Source organism: Anser anser (assembly GCF_964211835.1).
Source record: "Anser anser genome assembly, chromosome: 7".
NCBI lineage: Eukaryota > Metazoa > Chordata > Aves > Anseriformes > Anatidae > Anser > Anser anser.
The window spans coordinates 26,437,374-26,445,575 of NC_139727.1; positions in this window are offsets into that span (position 1 = coordinate 26,437,374).

Sequence of the window (8,202 nt, forward strand, 5' to 3'; positions counted from 1 at the left end):
CTGGTCTGACCAGAGTGAAGTTTGAAATTGTGGACTCTGAAAGTATTGAGACAAGACTGAGTTAATTACTGAGATCATAGGACAAAATGTTGAAACATATGTCACAATATCGTAACCTTAAACTCATGAGTTTGATTTATTACAATTATTTTAGGTCCAAAAAGATTGAATGAATCAAAGGCAGAAGACCTGATACAGAGCTGTAAGAAATTATTTTCTGCCTATCATATTCTTCAATTCTGTTGGGAAAAAAAAATATATATATATACATAGTTTTTACCATGAATCAACACAGATTTGACTTTTTTCCCTGGAATAAGATGTAATAAATCTCAGAGAATATCTACTCTGTTCTGAAGGTCTTGCTGGGTAATATAAGAAATTTGATTTTACATTTTAAACATCCCCCTTTTCATTTTTTATGGAAACTACAACACATCTATGGTGATGCAAAAGTGCCCCTTCCTCAGAGAAAGGAAGAACTGAGAAAAAGTAAATTGTCAGGCAAGATGCTATCTCTAGCACTTATCACTCACTGGGGAACTTTGCGGTTCCTTTTTTCACCTAACAATAAGTTACAAGGTTAATTTGGTGGTTAGGGTAGAAATGCAGTTTTCTGCCTGGGTATCCAAGATGCTGCCATTTCCCCGATGAGACTTTAGTTGATGTCTCCTTTTCTCAGATATTTTTTTTTTCTTTCGAATTCAATGTCTTTGCAGCAAAAGACAGCATGAGTAATGCACTCAAAGGAAATTACAGTATTTTATGAATCATTAAACGAGAATGGCAGAGATTGAGGTTTATTATCTGAGACAGCAAATGCCTCCAATGGTAAATATTTATGACTAGATTAAGTTGCAACAAACTGAGGGAAAACAGGTTCAAATAACCTTCTGTCCATTTCTTGTAAGTGGGAATACCAGCTTTGGCTTATTCTGTGTGTCCTTCCTGAACACATGCATGGGGAAACAAATCCTTTAACACAAGTGCATTAGAAGCTTCATAGGTCACAAGAGTAATTGGATGAAGTCAAAGCCATGGTTTTGTTTTATACAACACATTGATTTGGAGAGTCAGAGCAGAGCTAAGGAGAAAGGCTTTCACCCTCTTACAACTTTCTCCAGACACTGTTGAATTGCATGAACATTTCATTTCTAAATGCTCATTTGACTAGATATTGTAAATTAAGACTACAGAATGCATTTTAAAGAGTAATATATATGTTTGCATTAAGTGATTTAAGATATTCATTTAGAAATAGTCTTTATTATTTTGGCTATCAACTCTTGCTCAGGAAAAAAACCCTCACTGTGGATGCAGCATAAGTACAGTCAAACTGAATTTTATGATCAAGTCTATTTAGTAAATATGTTTTTAAGGGATAGCATGTTTTGTATGATGATGCAAAGGAAAACTTTCAGAAGCCAAATATAGCCAAAATTGCTATAGAATGTACAAGTCTATATAACAAGACGATTTTAATACTATGAGAACATTTTAATTTATTTCATTTTATTTCATTTCATTTTTGCAGCATCACTAGAAACAAAACAAAAAATCTGGCATTTATAAGCATGGTTGCTCATTGGGTGTTTTCTTCACTGGTTATTTAGTTGTAGTTATTCTGTAGTCAGAAGGGATGATTTAAATTCTTTTCTTACAACTTGTGATAACCCTTTTAAACAGATGGGTAATTTGAATCAGAGAAATAACAGAGTACAAGGTGAATGGAAAAAAGCCACAGATGCAAAGAAAAGTAGACTTTTGCATGAGGTGTGACAATGAAGGAGATTCTGTACAATAAAAATATATGCCAATAAAAATATGCTATAAAAAAAAGGGATCCCATTAACATATTTTCTGAGTGTTAAAAACAGGCCATGCATAGGTTGTTGTATAAGTAATTTTGTTACTAAACGTCAGAGGGGAGGACATAGAAAAACATGAGGTTTAATCTTCTTCTTCAACTTTACATTGTGTGGAATTTGACGATAGAAAGACATATTTCTAAAATACCTGCAAAGGCTAGATCACTGTGCTATTACATCTGACACTTCCAAATATTTCCTTAAATAATAATTTTCTCTATTGCCTTTTAAAGTTGATTGATGACACAAGCCTGAACTAAACTTCTGATTAAACATCGAAACAAATGATACAACAGCCAATTTGTTTAGCTTTTTATTAATTCAAATCCACCCATGCTGCAAATGGAGAATAGGGTAACACTATAGGATACTAAAACTTTTGGCTAATATAAAATCATGAAAGCCAAAGACAGACCTTAAGTATGAAGAATTTTAATGAACTTTCCTGCCAGACAATAATAAAAAATTTGGACTGTTTTCTATGCCCCCTAAGTTAAATTGTCCAAACTACCCTAATTTATCTGAATTACATTGCTTAAGTGATTTAAGTACTTTTGGAACATTTAGCCAAGAGTAGCACAGGTTGTTTGGTCTTTATAACATGCAAATACCAGGGAAGAGTCCAGAAATTTAGATAATGAATACGAAATAAGAAAGAGGTAAAGGACTGTGTGCATCCACACAGGTATCTTGAATTTACCAAGCTGTTGTGCAAGCAGTGGACTTAATGAAGCCCATCTTCCTTAGGGGCTTCTGTCCCATAGTCTTGCACTTCCTGACCTTCCCAACACTTCCAGCTTGCCTTCCCATTTTTGCTGTGGAATCACTATCTGCAATATCCACAATTTCTCCACAAGTACTCTAACTCTCAGCACTTTCCTTGATTCCTGTCTCCACAAGTACCAATTTGTGTTGCAGCTGTATACTAGGGAACAGTAAGATGGAAGTGTTCTCATCTCCAGCTTGCATCTTGAAACTGAGAGCGCTCTGCTCACTAGAATCAGATTGATAAATAATCACATGTGATTTGGAAGTGTTGTCAGTGAGAAGAATAAGCAGTTCAATGAGATTAATAAATATTTCACATTGTCTTTTAGAGCTAAGTATGACAGATGTTGATGGGACTGATGCTAGTTTTCAGTCTATATTATGATTAATTAGGTAGACAACTTACTGGAGTAGTAGTGCTAATAATACATTCATAGTAAATGGTGATTTTTCAGGATTGCCATCTGAGATTTTGGTTTAGAAAAACTTCCAGTAATTTCAGTGGATGTTTCGAGTAAGAAACAAATAAACTACCAAGAAATGTAAGTTTCCTTTCTCCTACTCATTGAGTGCCTAAATCTTTAGGGAAGGGATATCCCAGAAGTTTATGTGCAAGAAGTTCAAGTGCATGCTCTTGTTACTCTTAAATCTATGAAAATCTTTCACTAGGATATCTGCAAAGTTTTAAGAAGAAAAGCAAGAGCAGGAAAGAAGAAAATAAGTTTGCTAGATATCCTTGGGAAGAAAAAATAGTTATTTATGCATGAAGTTTTGCTGGTTCCCAGTGGTCTGGATCTCTGAATACAGGTTTCTCTGAAGCCTTCCTGTATGGTGGCTACCTGAGGTAACTTTGACATTATAGTCCCTTCCACCTAGATTGCCAAACAGCTCTGGGATGCACGAGAAGTTGAGAAGAGGGTTTTCTAAGTGAGTGAACCTTCATGTGTTGCCAGGCTCCAACAAGCATCAGATGGCAGAAAACTATAAATGTTAGACTTTTTCCCCTGCTTTGGCATCTTGTCTGGAGAAGCAACAGTTTTGTCTTTACATAGGTAGGTTATTCCAATATCAGTGAAGTCAGGACCATTATTTTGTCTGTTACTATATTAATGATGTACAGTTTGGGTTTTGTTAAATTACAACTAAACTGAATAAAAGTTTTGGAAGTGCTTATTTCAGGAATAATACAATCTCCCATCTGACAGAATGGCAGCACTTAATACCCCTATATGGTGAGCAAGAGTCTCTGTTTAATCATGTACTAAGTAAATATTGTTAAATTCCCTTACATTTACTATTTTATATATTCTTGATTGAAACACCCCATGTTCTAAAATAGAAATCATTAGCAAACCTGTTAGTTCCTCTGACCTTAATAATGTGTAACTGGAATTAATTATCACATTGAAGCATTTGCTGTAACTTGTCATTAAGTGATTATTCCAGAGCAAGAATGCAGTATCTCAGTGCATTAATCAGTGACCTATATTTTCTGGAGCTTCTGCTTAAATTTAGCCTTGGTCAGAATGACGAAAGATCTGTCCAATTGCATTCTTGTTAACTGTTCTCAATTGAATAAGTCTGGTTACTGTCAGTTAGTGAATAAAAGAGTGCTTTCTTCACAATGCTGTCACACATGGATTGGTATATTGATGGAAACTTTTAATTCACTCAGCCATACCCACACCACAATCTCCCCAAACCCTGGGTAGGATGCAGGATCCTGCTGTCCCTAAAGCAATGCGAGCTTTTCCACTGAATACGCTGGGAGTGTTTGAAACGTAAATTATTAATCTTTTACTTCAGAGGGCTCAGCAATGGAAAAAAAAATGTTTCTCTGAGAGCAAACCCATTTGAATACTGTGCTAGACACAAGTAATTCAGCAGTTTAGAATCAATGGGCTGCAGCAATTTACTTGTACCATACTGTATGCCCAGGAGCTTGGAAAAAGTGATAACCTCATGGTAAATGACAGCTTCTGACAATAAACCAAAAGGTTATGGTTATTTTGAGAGAGATTTTTTTCCTTACCCATATTTAAATATACAACCTGTCATGAAAATAAATTCTATCAGGAACAATAGGAAGACATTTTTAACTACAAAACACTGCACTAGAATGGTACTAATACCATATAGTTATATGCTCCTCAACAGGAAATATAAAAACCAGATTCCAACATCAATAATGAGGTACAATTTGAACATCAAACTATAATATTTAAGACAAAATATTTAATATTAAAAAAAAAGTAAAAACAGAAGAAAAGATGCAGAAAGAATTAAATAGGTTGAAGCAGGCCATATAAAGTGGAGACTGCGTAGCTAGGAGACAGATCTAAAAGTTAAAGAAAATATATATTGCTTGCTCTTTGACCAATAAAACTACGGAGATACAGAAAGAGAAAGAGCAAACATATAGAACAGATTTGCATACAGATGTCCTTTTGTTAAAGTATTGTTAATAGAGAGCCTAGATACATGGGATCAAGAATAAAACAGAGGGTGAGAGTTCAAAGGAGAGGTTGAAGGTAAAGATCAGATGTTTTTCTGCATGTTTTAATTATTGACCTTGAAGCTAGAAAGTATGCTAGATGTGACCCATCTGACCAAGAGGTGCAAGACCATTTTTTCCAACAGGTTTACTAACTGAAGGGCTTTAAACCACTTTTGAGGGGGAATGGAGACTAAAGTCCAAAGAAAAACAGGTGAAAAGAAAGGGCATCCTGGAGGACAACCTAATGCGAGAAACTGTCATACATCCACTGAGAAGGAATCATGGTTGGGGACCAATTTCAAGTGCCAATACACAAATGTACACAGCATGGGAAACAAATGTGAGTTACAAGACTGTGTACGGTCTCAAGGACTGTTACTACTGGCATCAGAGGAATGCAGCTGTATGACGGAAGGACACAAGCTCTTCAGGAAGGGCAGTCTGGTGAGACCAGGGGAGGCGGGGTGATAACTCGCTGTATAAATATGCTGCTCAAGTACATGCAACTTTCTGTGAAAAATGTGATGGTTCTGTTCAGAGCTTCCAGATCAGGATCAGAGGGGAGGCCAGCAAAGGGGATACAGTAGATGTCTCCTTTACTTTGCCAAACCAAGAAGATTTCATGGCTCTTGATAATTGCATGCATAATTTTGGTTCTTCTGGGAGCCTGTAAATGCCCCAAGCTTCTCCTGAAAGAGCAATGACTTGGGGTGCAGTCCAGATCTCTGGAGTGCCTTGAGGAGGATTTTTGACACAGATGTCAGCCCATGCAAGCAGATGAGGTGCTCCGCTGGACACCACAAGTAAAGAAGAATCAGTCAGTGGCATCTTAGATGACGGCAGACATGCTGCAGTGACCATGAGATGGTAGAGTGCAAAATCCAGAGGAAAAGGGGGGGAGACAAATAGCCCCAAAGTGGCCCTGGACTTCAGGAAAGAGGACTTCGCTTTGGTCAGGGAACTGACCATACAGGGGAGGCTGCCCTGCAGAGCAGAGGGGCCCAGGAGATCTGGTTGTTCTTTACAGACAACCTGGTCAGAGCAGACGAACAGACTGTCCTGATGCACAGGAGGGACAAGGGACTCGTGACTGGATTCAGACACAATAGGAAGCATACAGAGGGTAAATGCTAGGGACAAGCTACCCAAAGGACTACAAAACAGTACCCTGGGCATGCAAAGCCAGAACTAAAAGAGGGAGGCACACAGGGTGCCGAAGTTCTGTGGGAGGAGTGTGAAATTGGTGAGGAATATGAAGGACAGCAAGGAAAACTCCTACAGGGATACTACAGCAAGAGGAAGGCGAAGGAAAATAAGGCTACTGAACAGAGCAGGGGGCCTAATGAAAAGGTTACAGAAAGGCTGAATTGCTCATTACCTTCATTGTCTCAGTCCTTATTGACAAGGCTTTCCCTCAGACCTTGCACCTCTAAGAAGCCTGAGGCAAAGTCCAGAGGATGAATTACTACCCACAGTAAGTGAAAATTGAGTTGTAGACCCCTTAGGCAAACTGAACATAACACAAATCTACAAGTCTGTGTAGGATCCATCCAAGGATGCTGAGAGAACTGGCTGCCACCATCAGAGTGACTTTCTATCACCTTTGACAGGTTGTGGCAGTCAGGGAGATCCCTGAGTGACTAGGTAAAGAGAGATGCCACTCTCATGTTCTAGAAGGGCAAGGAGGAGAATCCAGGAAACCACAAGCTTCCTGTCCTATTACCTGTTTATTGTTGCCAAGCAAAAAGTCAATTTAAAATTTAATCAAAACAAATTGTTTGTTTAGGAGTTGAAATCAACTCAATGTTTTCTTTAATAGACTACAGATGAAAAACCTGTCGCCAATTGAAATCTGTCTTCAAAGTCTCCATAGAAACATTTCAGTACTTTGCACATTAACACAAAACACACAAATGTCTCCTATATTCATATACACCAGCCCAATATTTGTGCATCTTGCATACTAGAATACATACTGTTTGCATAAAACAAAAAGTCATCCTTTGACTACAGATACTGAAAAAATCTTATAAAACGAAACAGGGCTGAGGAAGAAGAAAGAAGCTCATCTCATCAGAGAGTACAGTTTACATAATATAGATTGACTTTTTTCCCAGAAAATCTGTTTCCTATTTCACTCCATACTTATCTGCTTTGTTGTAAAAGCTGTATCTTTCCAGCACAGTATGAATGAAGATCACAAATAATATTTGTGTGGCAATTTTTAACTACTGTACAAACAGAAATAATCACTCTCTTGATTGCCTTTTTCTTTTTCTACGTACAATACATTCTTTATTTTTAAAAGAAATTATGACATTCAGAGCCCATCAGAGTGGAAAAGCATCTTCTCTTACGTGAAGTTTCTTGCACAGATTAATCTTGGAGATAAAAATATAAGAAGCCTCTTTTTCTTTATAATAAAGCAAATTTATTATAAAGAATATAATTGCAAAAATGATGGTACCATCTACCTCTTGCTGGAGTACCTGGAACACAAGAGCAGCTGAACTGTATCAGACCAGAGACCCACCTAACACACCATCTTGTCTTCAGTGATGGTCATGAGTAGATGCTTAGGAAACGGTGCAAGTGTAGAGTGATGATTCTTGTGGTACATACTGCCAACTCTCATCTATTTATGGTTTAGACACTTCTTGAGTTTGAGATTGCATCAATACAACTTTGCTTAATAGCCTTCAGTGAGTATCTTTTATCGCTGTAATAATTACCTTGTGAACCCATTAATAATTTTGCATTTACTAAGTGGGGCAACAGTGAGTTCCAAAGTTATGTTATATATTCTGAGAAACAGTGTTCCTTTTGTCTATTTTGGGCCTCGTGCCAGACAACTTTATTTGGCCTCCCTAATTGTCAGAATATATTACTACTCCTTTTGCTATTTTCTTCTTAAGTTCTATGGACACCGCAAGCTGAAAACTCCTCAAATTTATCCCCTTCTGGTCAGAGTTTCCTCAAGCTCCTTTTTCCTTTTTTCATAAGCACCAGTGCAAAAGATTAATTCATTTAGCTCTTTTGCTTTCACATGTTTTTTTCTCCATTCTCCTT